The sequence below is a fragment of the Lipotes vexillifer genome, unplaced genomic scaffold (genome assembly GCF_000442215.2).
Source record: "Lipotes vexillifer unplaced genomic scaffold, Lipotes_vexillifer_v1.1 scaffold278, whole genome shotgun sequence".
Taxonomy (NCBI): domain Eukaryota; kingdom Metazoa; phylum Chordata; class Mammalia; order Artiodactyla; family Lipotidae; genus Lipotes; species Lipotes vexillifer.
In genome coordinates, this window is record NW_006769677.1 from 769,639 (window position 1) to 781,423 (window position 11,785).

Below are 11,785 nucleotides of genomic sequence, written 5' to 3' on the forward strand. Positions count from 1 at the left end.
GCAGGAGGGGCGGCTCAGCACAGGGAAGTTATCCAGGGCCCAGGCCTAGGCCTGTTCTCAGTTCAGGCCCTGTGGCATGTGGGGCTCTGGATGTGCCCTCCTGCAAGACAGCTATTCCAAGGTGTAGTATGTGTGGGCTTCCATGGCTTCAGCCTCCTCACCAGGCAGGGATGCCTAGCGGGTCTAAGCAAAGGGGCGAATCAAAAACACTTTTAATATATGCTTGTACATACATATGTATTTACACATAAAATATAGCATTGTTTTTGCATTTTTAAAACCGTTTTTAGGGACTTTCCTGGCGGTGCAGTAGTTAAGAATCCGCCTGCCAATGCAGGGGACACGGGTTCGAGCCCCGGTCCAGGAAGATCCCACATGCTGCGGAGCATCTAAACCTGTGTGCCACAACTACTGAGCCTGTGCTCTAGAGCCCGCGAGCCACAACTACTGAGCCCACGTGCCACAGCTACTGAAGCCCACGTGCCTAGAGCCCGTGCTCTGCAACAAGAGAAGCCACTGCAATGAGAAGCCTGCGCACTGCAACGAAGAGTAGTCCCTGCTTGCTGCAACTAGAGAAAGCCCGCATGCAACAACAAAGACCCAACACAGCCCCCAAAATAATAATAAATGAATAAATAAATAAATAAAGTCTTTAAAAAAGAAAAGAATTGGGGGAGGAAAGGACTTGGGATTAGCAGATGTAAGCTATTTTATATAGGATGGATAAACAACAAGGTCCTACTATATAGCACAGGGAATTATATTCAATATCTTGTGATAAACCATAATGGAAAAGAATATTTAAAGAAAGAATGTCAGGGCTTCCCTGGTGGCACAGTGGTTGAGAGTCCGCCTGCTGATGCAGGGGACACGGGTTCGTGCCCCGGTCCGGGAAGATCCCACATGCCGCGGAGTGGCTGGGCCTGTGAGCCATGGCCGCTGAGCCTGTGTGTCCAGAGCCTGTGCTCTGCAACGGGAGAGGCCACAGCAGTGAGAGGCCCACGTACCGCAAAAAAAAAAAAGGTCAAAAAATAAATAAAAAAATAAAAAGAGAAAGTAGAAAAAAAAAGAAAAGAATTGGTATCTGTTTTTATAAGATGATCATGTCTGAGGAGGATGGTCTCTTGATATCATTTTTTTTTAAAAAATTCTTTTACTAATGCATTGCCAATGAAATGTAAAAAAGAAGGAGTAGAGCCCATCGGGTAGTTGTATATGGATTGGGAACAGATCAGTTCTTGCAGTGAGTTGATCTTCTTGCATCATTATTTAGATGGATTAATGTCTCTTTGGAGTGCAGGTGAAGGTGCTGGGGGAGATTATTGTACCTGCAGGATGAAGGGCGCCCACCTGGAGTGGAGAATGCTGGTGGCCTGAATGGGCAGGTGTTGATGGGTCTGGGTTTCTGTTGCTCTCATCTCTGGGAAGTTTTTTAGTAGTGAGAATCAGAACTGCAGATTTTGGGTCTCTCCTCTTGTTATGTGTATGTTCACCTAGAACATGGTGGTTTACTGAAAACTCATTCCTCAGCATCTGGTGAAGAAAAGCTGCCCTGGTGTCCCCGACTTTGAGAGCATCTGGTAGAGATACACACAGAAATGTGGATGGTTTCTTCAGAGTCAGCCCAGAGCCAAGTCCTCGATTACTGGGTAATGAACACAAACACTGAAGCATGGTGTTGATGAAATTCTTTTCATAATTTGGCTCTGGAAAGATGATTTCTGTCTTTTCATCTGTTAGGAAAATCAAGAGACTGGTTCAGAGCGGCCATCTCTTGTAATAAGATTTTGCTGGGTGGTTTTCTTTTCTTTGCTTGCCTTGAGGCATCTGCCTGGTTCCCTCTGACCCATACATCTCTCTAAGGTCCAGGATGGTGTTGAAGGTCTGCTCAGTCTTGGGCCGTCTGCTCATATCCTTGCAGCTGCAGCTCTTCGTGCCCTTCACAGCCAGCCAGTGGCAGGGTCTTGTTGAAGTCTTCTGCCATCTATCCCCCATTTAATTTCATTTCATTATTTCGTTTCATTTCATTCCCGTCATCTGCCAGTTTGGGCCCTCCATTTCTCTTGCCTGTGTCACAGCCTCCTGATTGTTCGCACCCTCCAGTCAGCCCATAAACATCTGCCTGCTGTATATTCCCACAGTACACTTGGCCTCTTCCCAGCTCACAGGCCTGGCAATATGCCCAGCACATGGTAACCTCTTAAGAAATGCTTATTCAACAAATGAATCCACCTGTTGCCAAATCTTTAAGGGGTTCCCTTTGGCTTTAAAGCTATAACTTGACTTTGAAAATCTGTCAGCTTTGCCATAAGGCTTCAGTGTTCCTATAAGGCTTCCAGCCATAAATCCTACAATCACGCCTCTCCACCGCACATCTCACTTGGCAGCCCGGTGAGGATCCCTGTTCTCTGCGTACTATGCATTCAGTTGTGAGAATTAAATGAATTAATATGTATACATTTACAGAAAAATGCTTGGTACTTGAGTAAGTACCTAATGTATGTTTTTGTTTATTTTCATTACTGATCTAGAGTACAAGATAAAAATATATGAGTGATATGGATTTTTTCTTTCTGTAAGGTAATTAAAATACATAAGAAAAAAATCAAGTTTTTGTTTGTTTGATTCCTGCCTTTTTCCCCCATTGAACTTGTGGAGAAAACTTTTATAAGGACATGAAAGAGACTGTAGAGAATTTGGTGGACGGTGATGTAGCTTGTTGGAGATTTTTATTATACCATGTATCATTACACTGTATAGGCCTGCTGGAAATGCCTCATACGTTCAAGCCTGAAAGCTTGGGGTAGGAAGGGTGCAACTTTTCTTTTTGTGCTACTCCTGGGGGTGTGCTGGTTGATTCAAGCCACTGAGAGCTTCATCATGGTGATTGCTCTTTTAGTTGGGCATGCTTTTCACTTTTTCTTTAAAATTTTTCTTAATTGGAAAAATAATATGTGCACATGGTAAATCATTTAACAGCACAAAAGGTAATAAAGTAGAACGTGAGTTTCCATCCTGCGGTCAGGCTCCCTCCCTAGAGTCAGCAACTGATATTAACAGTTTCTTAAGTATCCTTCCAATATATGCGCACACACACACACACACACACACACGCACGCACACACACTATTAGAGCATAATATATGTACTGGTCTGCACCTGTACATCTTGAAGACTGTTTCACATCAAAGCTCAGGAATGCACCTTAACTCTTTTTTCGTGGCTACATGGCATAAGGTAGAGTCATAAAATTTCCAATGTCAATTTCATATGGTTCAACCTAATAACTTTAGGAAATACATTTATGTAATCAATCTCCTCTGGATAGATGTTTATATATATATATATATTTCCCCAGGTCTCATTTTTTTTCAAGAACAAGTGGTCACCACTTATTCCTTGAATTAAGTTGCCCCCAATCCTAGTGTTCTACAGAGTGCTGTGCGCCAGAAAGTTCAGGAACCAGATCGGGGCACAAACCCGCGCTCCCTACATCGGCAGGCGGACTCTCAACCACTGCGCCACCAGGGAAGCCCTATATATTTTTTTATCCTTGGGTATTACAAACAGTGGATCTCATTGTACATATTCTTATGTAAATATGCAAGTGTGTTTGTAGGATAAATTCCTAGAGTAGGTGGCTGGGTTTCATATGCAGTATAAAGCTTGATAGGTTCTGCCAATTGCTCTTTTAAGTGGTTTTACCAGTTTATGCTACAGCCAGCAGTGTGTGAGAATATAGGCAGAATTCTTGGGAGAAGAGAGAATGAAAGGATGGAGATTTCATTCTTGCCTTCTCTTTGCACTCAGGAAAACACTGACGTGATCTCCTCTTGAGTGTGAAGGGAAGACTACAAGCCCAGAGATGGTTTGTAATAATGATAATGACACAATTTATTGAGCACGTACTATTATTTCATATTAATTCATTTAATTCTTAAGACAATCTGAGAGATAGGTCTTACTGTTATTCTCATCATTTAACCATTGAGGAAAATTCAGAAAGAGAGATTAAATAGCTTATCCATGGTTTCACAGCAAGTTACAAGTGGAGAAGGGCTCCTTGCTTCAGGAGCCTCCTATCTTCCCCCCTTTGTTGGACAGTTTCATGTACGTATTTTTATTTTGGGTAAAAAATACATAACATAAAATTTACCATCTTGCAAATCTGAAACTGTGTTAAGAACCAGCAGTATGAAAAATGCTACTGTAACACATAAACCATGGAGACTAAGAGATTGACATATTTAATATTAACAATTAACATTGTCATAAAAATCATTAGCATTTTCAGATGTTCCTTAGTGCTTCAAAGCCCAGTAGATCCGTGTTTTACTACCTGTGCCACTGCAATTTCTTAGTTGTGTGATCTTGGAAACGATGTTTGACTTTTTAACTTCAGTTTTGTAATCTGTAATATGGAGATATTAGGGGAAATACCCGTTAAACAACAACTTGTCTTTTTCCTCTTCCCTCAGCCCCTGGTAACCACCATTCTATTTTCTGTTTCTCTGAATTTTGACTACTTTAGATACCTCCTATAGGTAGAATCATACAGTCTTTGTCTTTGTGTGTGTGTGTGACTGGGTATCTTTCACTTAGTATAACGTCCTGAAAGTTCATCCATTTATTAGCATGTGACAGGATTTTCTTCCTTTGTAAAGCTGAATAATATTCCATTGTAAGACTGTGACACGTTCTATTTATGGAGTCATTCATTAATGGACATTTGGGTTGCTTCCACCTGTTGGCTATTGTGAATAGTGCTGCTATGAACACAGGTGTGTAAATATCTCTTTAACACCCTGCTTTTAGTTCTTTTGGATATATAACCAGAAGTGGGATTGCTGGATGATATGGAAGTTCTGTTTTTAATTTTTTTTTTTTTTTTTTTTTTTTTTTTGGGCCTCTCACTGTTGCAGCCTCTCCCGTTGCGGAGCGCAGGCTCAGCGGCCATGGCTCACGGGCCCAGCCGCTCCGCGGCATGTGGGATCCTCACGACCGGGGCACGAACCCGCGTCCCCTGCGTCGGCAGGCGGACGCTCAACCACTGAGCCACCAGGGAAGCCCTGTTTTTAATTCTTTGAGGAACCTCCGTACTGTTTTCCACAGCTGCTGCACTATTTTACAATCCTACCAACAGTACACAGAGATTTTAATTTCACCACATCCTCATCAATACTTGTTTTCTGGTTTTTGTTTCTAATAGTAGGTATCCTGATGTGTGTGAGGTGATACCTTTGGATTGGTTTTGATTGCATTTCTCAGATGATTAGTGATGTTGAGCATCTTTTCAAATGCTTGCCGGCCATTTGTATACCATCTTTGAGAAGTGTCTGTGCAAGTCCTTTGCTCATTTTTAAATTGGGTTATTTGATATTTTTGTTGTTGAGTTGTAGGGGTTTGGTATGTATTCTGGATATTAATCCCTTATCAGATAGATGATTTGCAAATATTTCCCCCTAATCTGTAGCTTGCCTTTTCACTCTGTTGATTGTGTCTTTTGAGGCACAAAAACTTTTAAGTTCGATGTAGTCCTATTTGTCTATTTTTGTTTTTGTTGTTTGTTCTTTTGGTGTCATAGCCAAGAAATCGTGGCCAAGTCCAATGTCATGAAGCTTTTCCCCTATGTTTTCTTCTAGGAATTTTTAAAAAACTTGTTTTAGGTCTTACATTTAGGCAGTTAATCCATGTTGAGTTAACTTTTGTACTTGGTGTAAGGTAAGGGTTCAACTCAATTCAGCACGATTGTTTGAAAAATAAATTTATTTTTGGCTGCACTGGGTCTTGGTTGCTGCGCCTGGGCTTTTCTCTAGTTGTGGCGAGCGGGGGCCACCCCTCGCCGCGGTGCACAGGCTTCCCATTGTGGTGGCTTCTCTTGTTGCGGAGCACGGGCCATGGCACATGGGCTCAGCAGTTGTGGCTTGCGGTCTCTAGAGAGCAGGCTCAGTAGTTGTGGCACATGAGCTTAGTTGCTCCACGGCGTGTGGGATCTTCCTGGACCAGGGCTCGAACCCATGTCCCTTGCATTGGCAGGCGGATTCTTTTTTTTTTTTTTTGGCTGCGTTAGGTCTTTGTTGCTGCGCGCGTGCTTTTCTGTAGTTGCAGCGAGTGGGGGCTACTCTTTGTGTGGTGCGCGGGCTTCTCATTGGGTGGCGTCTCTTGTTGCAGAGCACGGGCTCTAGGTGCACAGGCTTCAGTAGCTGTGGCTCGCGGGCTCTAGAGTGCAGGCTCAGTAGTTGTGGCGTACGGGCTTAGTTGCTCCACGGCATGTGGGATCTTCCCAGACCAGGGATCGAACCCGTGTCCCCTGCATTGGCAGGCAGATTCTTAACCACTGTGCCACCATGGAAGTCCCTTCAACACCAGTTTTTGATGACAGGCTTCAGTTATCCCTTAAAGCTCCCAGAAGAGCCATTCCAGTCCTTCAAGTTCTGTCAAAGTCACTACATTGTACTGGACAAAAAGCTGTTGAGCCCTTGTATGTCTGATGGGAAGTAAGGGCAGGAGATACAAAGATGAATAAGGCAGGGAACTCTCAGGTGATGTGAATGCTCTATATCTTGATAGGAGTTTCAGTTATAGAGATTACACATTTGTCAAACCTCAGAGAGTGTGCACATAAGGTTTGTGCATTCCATTGCATGTAAAGTTCAAATCAAAAGAAAAAAATGAAACAAATATTGAACTCTGGTTAATAATACACACTCTGAATTTTTTAGATGGAAGTGCACCAATGTCTGGATTTATTTTAAAATGCATCCGAGAAAAAAAGGTTAATGGATATAGGGGTGAACAAGTGATAAGCAAGTATATTTAAAATATTAATTAGTTTGTTCCATGTTTGAAATTTTTCACAATAAAATGTTGAGGGAAAAAGATGAGAAGTTAGCACCCAGAGGGAGACTGATCTTCACCTCATACAACATAGTTAATGGCTTTTTATGTCCTGTCCTAGTCTTTTTTGCAGGCAGGAGGAGATGGTTAGCAATAAAAGCATTTGTTCTGTGGAGCCTGTTTGTAAACCTCTAAGTCATTGCCAGAAGTGCCTTCTGTCATGACGGATCAGTTAGGGGAATTAGAATGACTGATGATTACCAGCAATTTTTGATGTCCTCCAGTGCCTACGGAAGGGAATACATTTTACATCATAACTTAGTACACAATTATATGTAACTGAAACAAAAGTTTTATGAAACTATACTTTGATGCACACTAATATTTCTATTTAATTTCCCAAAAAAAACTTCCATCAATTTTGATCCATTAATGGGCTAAGAACCAGCAGTGTGAAAAATGCTGCTCTAATACATCAACCATGGAGACCAAGAGATTGACATATATAATTTAATATTAACAATGAACATTGTCATAAAAATCATTAGCATTTTCAGATGTTCCTTAGTGCTTCAAAGCCCAATAGATCTGGGTTTCATTAGCTATGCCACTGCAGTTTCCTAGTTGTGTGATCTTAGAAGAGATGTTTAACTTTTCAGCCTCAGTTTTGTCATCTGTAAAATGGGGATATTAGGGGAAGTACATACTCCATAAAGTTCTTGATAAGGGTTAAATGAGATGATGTCTACAAAGTGCTTAGCACAGTGCCCAACTGAAAGGCCTCTCTCTCTCTCTCTCTCTCTCTATATATATATATATATATATATGGCTGTGAATTCATGAGCTTCTATATGTTTAGGCCTCAAAAGAAATCAGAATGGGCTTCAAAGGATTCTGGTATCCTCAGTATCTTCTTCCGTTCTTTTTTTCAGTTTGTTTTTTATAGAAGTAGCCCTCGGAGTGTCCAGTCATTTGCTGTAGTGCTCAGTAAAACACAGTGCTTAAGTTTTCCAGCAGTTGCTGGAGGTGGCACTGGCAAGAGTGCCATTTGGAAACATGGGGAGTTTTGGCAGGCTTAGTGGTGTTTGTTGTTGGAGAATGCCTTGGCATAATCCTGGGTGAAAGAGGGATGCCTGGGGTTTCTCACTTATTCATCTCCTTAGTGTGGAATTCTGGATAAATTGTGTCTGACTTGGGGGGTGGGCAGGAGGAGCCCCGTGGGCCTCATTACAGACGAGTTTACCTCTTTGAAATTCCCTTACTGAGAGATTATTTAGTGTCATTTGGATTTCCTCCTTTTTAATCTGAACAATTTGGCTGCTGGTGGAAGTAATTAGCTGAAAATGTTCTGGTGTTTTTGGCACAATTAAAATTTTTACTCTTCTTGGGCTTCCCTGGTGGCTCAGTGGTTGAGAATTCGCCTGCCAATGCAGGGGACACGGGCTCAATCTCTGGTCCGGGAAGATCCCACATGCCGCGGGGCAGCTAAGCCTGTGCACCACAGCTACTGAGCCTGCGCTCTAGAGCCCGCGAGCCACAACTACTGAGCCCGCCCCACGACTACTGAAGCGCAGCCAAAAATAAATAAATTTATTAAAAGAATTTTTTGGCTGCGTTGGGTCTTCGTTGCTGCGCACAGGCTTTCTCTAGTTGCGGAGAGCGGGGGCTACTCTTTGTTGCGGTGCGTGGGCTTCTCACTGTGGTGGCTTCTCTTGTTGCAGAGCACGGGCTCTAGGCGCACGGGCTTCAGTAGTCGTGGTGTGGGCTCAGTAGTTGTGGCGCACGGGCTTTGTTGCTCCACAGCATGTGGGATCTTCCCGGACCAGGGCTCGAACCCGTGTCCCCTGCATTGGCAGGCGGATTCTCAATCACTGCGCCACCAGGGAAGCCCCTACTCTTCTTAATTTAATAGGATCTTAGGACTTTATTGCTGGGAGAGCCCTTAGAAGATCAGAGTGAGAAGAGCAGCAGGGCTCCTGGCATCAGGTCTAGTGCTCTTGCTCATGTCTGGCTAGAGAAGAGACAGTACTTTAGCTCGAGAACTGGTAAAAAACCACAGCCGATCAGAGAACACTATTGCTGTGACTGCTTTGTGTTCTTGCAGTCCTTTTTGAGTGTGTATCTTATTACTTACTGAATTTACCAGTTTATTACTTAGGATAGCAACCAACTTAGAAATTCTGGTGGCTTAACACAACAAGGATTTATTGGTTGCTCACATACCATGTCCCATGTCCAATCAGAGTCAGGATGGGGAATGTCTGTCTTTCTTTGAACATATACTCAGTGACTTGAGCTGGTAGGGACCCCACCATCTTGGAGCCACTTAGGACACATGCCTTTCAGGTTGCCGTGGCAGGGAAGAGAATTCACACCTACGCTTCCATGCCTCTGCCCAGAACTGAAGTCATTTTGCCCACAGCTCATAGATCAGAACTGGTCATGTGACCTTGCCTAACTGCAAGGGGCTAGAAATATGGGGTAACATATGGAGTATTTGATGAGCATTACCAGGGAGAAGGGATGCCTTTAATATGTTTATTAAAACTGAATATTGAAAAAATGCAGCCTCCTATCTTCTAGATCTACCAAGTTTCATTACCCTCCAGTTTTCTAAGCCTCCAGGTTCATAGAGGTCATTATGGCAGCAGCTTTTACTGATAGCCTGGTGGGGATAGAGAAGCTGCTGCCAACCACAGAGTAATGGGGTCTCTGCAGAGCAGCAGGTAATACAGTAGAGAAAGAAATAGGGGCAGCTGTGACCTCATCTGCTGACCTTCCTCACTGGGTGGTAGGTTGGATTACTTTCACTGTGGGCTTTATCTTCCTGCTTAGTTTGTGTGTAGGCTGAAGAATAATCCCTCCCTCCCCACAAAAGATATCAGGTCCTAATCCTTGGGAACCAGTGGATATTACCTTATATATCAAATGGGATGTTGCAGATATGATTAAATTAAGAATCTTGAGATGGGGGATTGTCCTGGATTATCGCAGGGGCTCTGCATGCTATCATGTGAATCCTTACAAGGTGGAAGCAGAGGGAGATTTGACATGGTGAGTGCAGAGGCAGAGATAGGAGTGATGTGGCCCCAAGCCAAGGAATGCCAACCAGGAGCTGGAAGAGGCAAGGAATGGATTCTCCCCTAGAGCCTCCAAAGGGAGTGGGCCCTACTAACACTTGATTTTGGCCCAATGATAATGATTTTGCACTTCTGACCTCTGGGTATGTGAAAAAATAAATTTCTGTTGTCTTAAGCCACCAAGTTTGTGGTAATTTTTTGTTGTTGTTGTTGTTTTTCTGTTTGTTTGTTTGTTTTTGCGGTATGCGGACCTCTCACTGTTGTGGCGTCTCCTGTTGTGGAGCACAGGCTCCAGACACGCAGGCTCAGCGGCCATGGCTCACGGGCCCAGCCGCTCCGCGGCATGTGGGATCCTCCCGGACCGGGGCACGAACCCGTGTCCCCTGCATTGGCAGGCGGACTCTCAACCACTGCGCCACCAGGGAAGCCCTGTGGTAATTTTTTACAGCAGCCACAGGGAATTAATATACTCAAGTTACAACTTTCTTGTTGGTCAGTGGTTCTTGCCCTTCTGACCAGTGAGGAATTGGGACTGGAGTGAATACTGGGGAACCAAGTGACTGGGGAATAGGGTGAGAGTGAAAATTTTCTTTCTGTTCTCTTTTTTTTTACCTTTAAATTTAAACCATGTGAATGTACGACCTATTCAAGACATAAATCAAATTAATCTCTATGGCCCTAGGAACCTCCATAGTAGGGGAACATGGCTAATTTTATTTATTCATTTCCCTGAGAAGCATCCAGTGCAATCTGTGTTCTGTGCCATGCACTTTGGGTACTTCTTTTCAAAATGTTGCCCCACAGACCTTACCATCCCACCTGCTACATTTTCTTCTCTCTCCATCATACTTCTCATGTTTGGGTCTAGGTCAATAGTAAGACAGAATTATGTGGAGAAAAATGAATGATGGTATAAGGACTGTAACTTTAAATTTGAATTTTAAAATGTAATTTAATTATAATTTTTTAAATGCCATGTTTAAAACATTTTATTACAGTCATATTTGTACTGTACTGTACAGACATGTACTGTAGTGCATTTTCTTTTCTAAAGCTACTGCATGAAATAACTGAAATAAAAATATTTACAAATAAAAAAAGTAATTTAATTAAAAATTACCTTAGCATTACCTCTCACTCTGGGTCAGGGCTTCCTAACCACTGTGCTGAGATTTAATTCCTCAGCCTTGGGGAGTGTGGGGCGAGACTGGTGGCTTCCACTTCAGGAATGCTACCCCTTGACGCCAGTAGGCTATGTAGGTAATATTCTTTTCAGTGTGTGAAGTGACGTGGAAGGGTTGGTAAATACTGCTCTAGATTAAATGTGGCCCTATATTTTATTTATTTATTTATTTATTTATTTATTTATTTATTTATTTATTTATTTATTTATGGCTGCGTTGGGTCTTCGTTGCTGCGCACGGGCTTTCTCTAGTTGTGGTGAGCAGGGGCTACTCTTCGCTGTGGTGTGTGGGCTTCACATTGCGGTGGCTTCTCTTGTTGTGGAGCACGGGCTCTAGGCTCTCGGGCTTCAGTAGTTGTGGCATGCGGGCTCAGTAGTTGGGGCTCACGGGCTTAGTCCCACGGCATGTGGGATCTTCCCGGAGCAGGGCTCAAACCTGTGTCCCCTGCATTGACAGGCGGATTCTTAACCACTGCGCCACCAGGGAAGTCCATGGCCCTATATTTTAAAGATACATGTTGAATCAAAATAGCTATGGAAAACAAACAAACTTGTTGGGTCTTAGTGATTGTTTTGCTCCACTGCAGGATTCCTCAGCCTTTTTTCCACTGTAATGCTTGTGATGAGGATGGTCATGACCTGGTGCTCTCCTGGTGAGGGCACTGGCATTCCTGCAAAGCCCAAA

At 43.2% G+C, this 11,785-nt stretch overlaps 1 protein-coding gene across 2 annotated transcripts in view; it reads left to right on the forward strand.

Moving 5' to 3' along the window:
• Nucleotides 1-11,785, forward strand: part of KCNG3 (potassium voltage-gated channel modifier subfamily G member 3) — a 23,106-nt gene that overhangs the window by 10,043 nt on the left and 1,278 nt on the right. The window lies entirely within an intron of this gene.